The sequence below is a fragment of the Octopus bimaculoides genome, chromosome 12 (genome assembly GCF_001194135.2).
Source record: "Octopus bimaculoides isolate UCB-OBI-ISO-001 chromosome 12, ASM119413v2, whole genome shotgun sequence".
Lineage (NCBI taxonomy): Eukaryota > Metazoa > Mollusca > Cephalopoda > Octopoda > Octopodidae > Octopus > Octopus bimaculoides.
This window is the reverse complement of record NC_068992.1, coordinates 56,978,930-56,985,320: the sequence shown is the minus strand read 5'-3', so window position 1 is coordinate 56,985,320 and position 6,391 is coordinate 56,978,930. Positions and strand designations below refer to the sequence as shown.

Below are 6,391 nucleotides of genomic sequence, written 5' to 3'. Positions count from 1 at the left end.
GAGAGAGAGAGAGAGAGAGAGAGAGAGAGAGAGAGGTTCAAGAAGTCTGCTTTTCAACCCCAAGGATCCAGACCGATTTCCCCGCCTGAATTCATCGGTAACCGTCATTTGTCATGGCTTCGTGTCGACTCATACCTTGTGAGTGAAAATGCCTAATACAGAAAATGTACGCTAGCTCGTCGGGTGTATTGTACACTTAACTATAAACGTACACTCTCTCAACGTTTGCACTACCCTGATTTTGCCTGAGAATTACATAAGTATACACATGTCTGTCTAATGCGCAGTCACTGACACTATAATTTAGGAGCGGGTTATTCGTTTGATCTAACAAATGAATTTTTGTCTTTGAACGACGGATATTGGGTAATAAATTCATATGTAACTACATACATACAATCGTCGTTATACATCTTGTCGGATAATAAATATATATGAAATTTCTCTGGTATACCATATATGTAAATATTAATGTATACACTTGTATGTAGATGTGTAAATACATGCATGTATGTGTATGTGTGTGTATATGTATATACATATATATTGACATATATTATAAACAACAAAATTAACCAATAAATCTGATATAATTATTTAACAAGATTTTTTTTTACTACCATCAACTTCAACTAAATATTACCTATACTTTTCTTTCACTAGCTTTGATTGAATTAAGCGCAATTCTATGAATATAAAATTTGTAGCCACTTTAGTATCACCGCAAATTGTTACACAACGCTGGGCTGATTTTGCATCTGTGAGGGTCACGAGCTCTTAATGGACCCTACATACATGCATCTTTCAAAGCCAACTAAGTAATGGAACCTGTTCACTGCTAGCGTATCGCACACTAAATACTATTTCCCCCTGTAAATTTTATGTTACGCCACTTCAAATTATGTCTCAAATCTCTAGTATAGAGTTCGCTAGCACTTCCGTTTCACAATAAAAACTTTCTAACCTTTTCAGACGTGGAAATTCAAAGTGGAGAGGTCGTGTTCGCTGGTTCTCAAACTCTTTAAGTGACTCTTGACAACCCTACAATTTTGCAACAAAATCGTGCACAGAAATACGATCAAGTAGTATGTAATTTTCTTCGCAATTATCGATCGTCAGGATAGAAAGTTTCATTAATTGTTCTCAATTTCGATATGCGTTTTTTATGAAAGGCTTGGTGATGAATCATGACGAGCGAGGTGGATGTTATTACTGTTCATTGAAAATCGATATTAACAGTTAGTTGCAATGCATGCTATAGCAGGAAAATGCGTCGTGACACTCGTGATTAGAAGTTGGAACGATAACGATGTGCTAAACAGTTGTATATACAAATGGACTGAACAGTTCATTTTAGGAACGATGAATCTTGAAGCAAATAAAGATATAAAAATAGCTTGTATACACTGGATTAGAAACTTGTTGAATAGAAAGAAGTCAAAGTTTGATTGTGGACACCAATCCACATCTCTTGTGAATTCGGGACTGCTTTATAAGCAGTTGATCTATGCTATTCATTGGGAGATGAAGAAGCGTACGTCTACTCTGATAAGCAATCAACAAACAAAAATCTATTAACCAAATGATTAATTAATTAATTATATGTTGTGTATTTCAGAAATATGACCCATTTTGAGAGAATACGATGCAAAACAGTCTTCCTCACTTCTGCAATATTTCTGGATGCTACACTTTACATGAGAAGCGAAACAAAGTCAAAGAACTTGTCCAGACACTGTTAAGCAGTTTTAGAGAACTGGGCGCGCAACATGAGTGAAAAAGTACTTTTCCTGCGCAGTCGTCAAGACTACTTCCTTAAAATTCATAGTGCAATGAGTGAGGAGCCAGGAAAATAATTCCACCAAGACATCAAGACCATGGAGACTAGGTAACAAGGGAGGTGGAACATAAACATGATGGCCGACTACTGCTGGTGTCTACAAAGAACTGTCATGATGCAGGTTATTCACGCAAAGCAGCAAAGAGAAAGTCCACTCCATGAGTAGCTGAAATTCCAATTTGACAGAAATATCTATCCCAAGATCTGTAATTAATAGATCATTTTATGTAATATATTTGTTAAACAATAGAAAGTACCATTTGATTTTGTTATTTCAGTACTGCATTTAATGGCAAAACTAAGTTTTGATAAAAAAAAATAATAATAATAAATTTTGTTTAACAAAGAAACGTGATAGAAAATTTCTGAAGGCATTTCTGAAAACAGGATTATCAAATTAGGTAGGAGAAATTGTAAAAAGCAAGGTAACTAAAGATTATTTCGAAAATGTTGCTTCAGTGTTACTAGCAAATCTCCGGGTCATTACTGTCTCGAGTCTTAAGAAACAAAGGGAAATTTTCCTTGTTTCTATGGCATATATCCAAGAGCATAACATTCCGCCTGAACGCGACTCAAGGCCTTGGAACTATCACTCACTTTCAGCTAAGGAGACAGGTACAATGTAGAATGTTTTGTTCAAGAACGCAATGTACAGCCCGATCCTGGAATCAAAGCTGCCATCTTGCGATCGTAATACTCTGACCACTAGGTCACGTGCCTTCACACAAACCATTATATATAAATCAAAAATAATTTGGTGGATTACAAGATTCGTTAGTGTCGGACAAAATGCCACTATTTAGTTTAGTTCTGAGTTCAAATGCTGTCGAGATCAATTTTTACTTTCATCTCTCCCCGGACAACGAAATAATTTACAAATCAAACATTGGAGTTGATCTCATTGACTAGTTTTCCCTCTCCTCCGAATAGCTGGCCTTGTGTCTAAATCCAAAATCCAACATAAATTGAAACATTGAATTTTATTCAATCCTTGCATGTGTATTTAAAACAACTCTACAGTAAATTATTTAATTCAATGTATGTTAGCTCAAATTAGTTGCAAAATTTTGTGAATACAGAATATTTTATCAGTCAGTGTAATCTAAATCCCTTTCAAATGTTAACATGACAGCAGTTAATTTACAAATATATATTGAAATTTAACACAGCTTACAAATAACGTTAAATTACAACTATTTTAAATGTAACAAAACAAAAAGTATCCAGATTTATGACGATACCAACAGCTCCAGATTTAATACGATAATCAACATTGTTAATTCTACTCTGAGAATTAGCAACTTGTTTAATCATTTTAGTATAGAATTATGGGTTTGATATCCCAAGGAGAACATTTAAAGATTCTGTAATTGCTTTCTGAGGATGAATATTTATTTGAGTAAAATGTTAAAATAAGAATCCCCAATGTCCATTAATATTTTATTGCCATTCTAAATACATTTCAGGATTCATATGATAAAAGGGAAAACATATTCAATTGAATGAGATCGACACTAAAATCTAAATTCCATTAACATGTAGCATGAAATACAACCATCTGAAGAATTGCAGAATTGTTTTTCAATATGGACGAATATGCATTGAAATGGTCTCTGATTAAATTGGTATTATAATATATAGCCACAAACATTCAGGGAATGTTAAAATGATTACTATAGCAGCCAAAGTCGAATACGATAGTAGCCAAGTTGCTTGAAATTTTGGTTTCAAATTTCGTCACGTGGCCAGTAATTTTTAGGGGAACCTTAATGCTGAACCGATACTTATTTTATCGACTCCGAACGGATAAAATGTCATAGTAGACCTCGGTAACATTTGAACTCAAAACATAATGAGCCAGGTTTCAAATTCTGGCAAGAAACCAGAAATTTTAGGGAAAAATGAATATGTCGAGTACATTGACATCAGTGCTAAACTGGTAAGTACTTCTTCGATTACGAATGCATAGCAGGCAAAATCGACCAGCCCGGAATTTGAACGTAGAACATAAGTTGTAGAAATACTGCAGCTCTTTTTCTGACATTCTAACAACTCAGCCAGCTTACCACCTTCCTGGCTTGAAAGAATAAATGAAAAAAATTATGAATGTTTGGGATTTTCTTTGCTTCTTACTCCATACCGTACTGAATGTGGAAGAAAGGGCTGAGCATATGACCCTCGGGTAACTTACTTCGTGAGTGGAGAGACTGATGCCCTTATTACGGATACCGTTTAAATTATTGCAGCTCTTACTTGCTGGAAAGATATCAGATGCAAGTTGATTCCACTGGGCCAATGACCTGAGAGTGAGGAAATAGCCGTGAAACACAGTACGCAAGTGCGACGAGACGTAGAGAAATGAGTGAGTCAGTGTTACTTGAGAGGCGGAGGTACGAGGTCAGCCAGCATCGAAATGCAGGTGTCATAGCAAAAGAAATGACAGTGAGAGAAAAAAGCTCGCTTGTGAACCAGAGGATGGAATATGTCTATTAGTGATGGAATACCAATCAGCCGAATATCTTCTCTGGATTCGATCCAAGATATTAGTTTGCATAACAGCATCGCCTCCGTTGTAATACGTTTGGACACAAGGGTCGACAGCTTACTGAGTCGTTAGTACGTTGGACGTTGCGGCGTTTCTCCCGGCTCTTTACATTCTAAGTTCTAATTCCTGTTTTCAGGGTTGGTAAAATAAGTAGTAGGGAACACATATAACTGACTTGCTCATTTCCCTTAAAACTGCTGGCCTTGTGCCAAAAATAAGGAGAATATATTAAAGGCATAATAATGCTATTAAGTTATTTTTCTCATTTCCTTATTCGCATGTTATATTTTGTGTGGAAAAATATATTTCCCCAATACATTGGTTTATTCCCGTTTCAAGAGAATTTTGGTCTCGCCATTAGAATGAAAGGACGATAATAATATGTTGTTCTCATGCATTGCCATAAATCACAAAGAATCATAGAAAAGCTGTTGTAAAGCTGTCAACGCCGGAAATGAAAATTATAAAGTTCTAATTTAAATATGGAAGATATAATCTCCGTAACACAAACTCTTACATCAACACGCTCTCTTACGATGGACATACACTTGCAACAAAGAGCCAGCACAGTTCAATGTAATACAGAACATGAGATGTTTGTTGTTGGCACTCCGTCGCTTACGACGTCGAGGGTTTTAGTTGATTCGATCAACGGAACAGCCTGCTCGTGAAATTAACGTGCAAGTGGCTGAGCACTCCACAGACAAGTGTACCCTTAACGTAGTACTCGGGGATATTCAGCGTGACACAGTGTGACAAGGCTGGCCCTTTGAAATACAGGTACAACAGAAACAGGAAGAAAGAGTGAGAGAAAGTTGTGGTGAAAGAGTACAGCAGGGTTCGCCACCATCCCCTGCCGGAGCCTCGTGGAGCTTTAGGTGTTTTCGCTCAATAAACTATCACAACGCCCGGTCTGGGAATCGAAACCGCGTTCCTATGACCGCGAGTCCGCTGCCCTAATCACTGGGCCATTGCGCCTCCACACATGAGATGAAATCAAATATATAAATACAGGGTAGGCCAAAAGCCACGCACCAAAACGTTTGTTACGTTATTTTGGTTTGGCTCAGGTAAGGTTTTATTCCTGGTAGGATTTATGTGGTTAGCGGGTTACTACCAGTAACTTCAGGTGTCCACTAATTTTGAGCAGTCTTTCAAGTATTTAAGAACCCTCCTTATAAAACTTGTTGTCTCTAAGAGACAAACTTTCAGTGGGATCACTACTGGGAATTCTATTTCGATCTCCTTCAGCCATTTGTTTATATCTTTGCTTACTGTTCCCATTATAGGCATGACCTTACTGGTCTCATGCTCCAAATTCTTCCTCTTTCTTTACGATTCTGGAACCAAATGGGACTGATGGGTCTATAAGTAATCAAATTCATTTTTCCTTATGTATAATCGTTATGTCTAGTGTATTATTTTTCTGAGTCCTTGTCCGTTTGAATAGGAAAGTCCGACAAAATTTTATATTTCTCATAGGATTTTCAGCCTCGCAATATTAACTCATAGGGTGGTGTTAGTTATTTCCTCATTTCATGTACTTCCGTGCAGTGGGATCGAACCAGGAATGATACCATAGCTAAAAACTATACCAACATTACTCTAATTAGTGCCAGCGATACAGAAGCATACGGTCTGGTTATAAGCTTTATTCAAAAATAATTATAGAATTATAGAAGTCTTATGGATGTACACCAGCTTAGTGTAAGTCTACACAACAAAATACAAAGTCAAATCTAGAAAAATATACAAGGATATCGTTTAATCATGCATTTGGAAATGGTCTTACTTTTTGGACGTGTAATCTCTCGAAGACAGCATATCTTCACTAATGATCTCGAAACGGTATTTTGACTGATTACATTTTAATGAGAATATGACTGCATATATATATATATACATATACATACACACACTTATACACACACACACAGATATATGTGTATGTGTATGTCTATATATAAATATATACACATATATATATATATATATATATATATATA

At 36.2% G+C, this 6,391-nt stretch overlaps 1 protein-coding gene across 1 annotated transcript in view; it reads right to left on the bottom strand.

Annotated features, from left to right (window-relative positions):
• The window catches only part of LOC106884394 (metabotropic glutamate receptor 3), a 498,339-nt gene that overhangs the window by 21,415 nt on the left and 470,533 nt on the right, over positions 1 to 6,391 (bottom strand). The gene's annotated exons all lie outside the window — the stretch shown is intronic.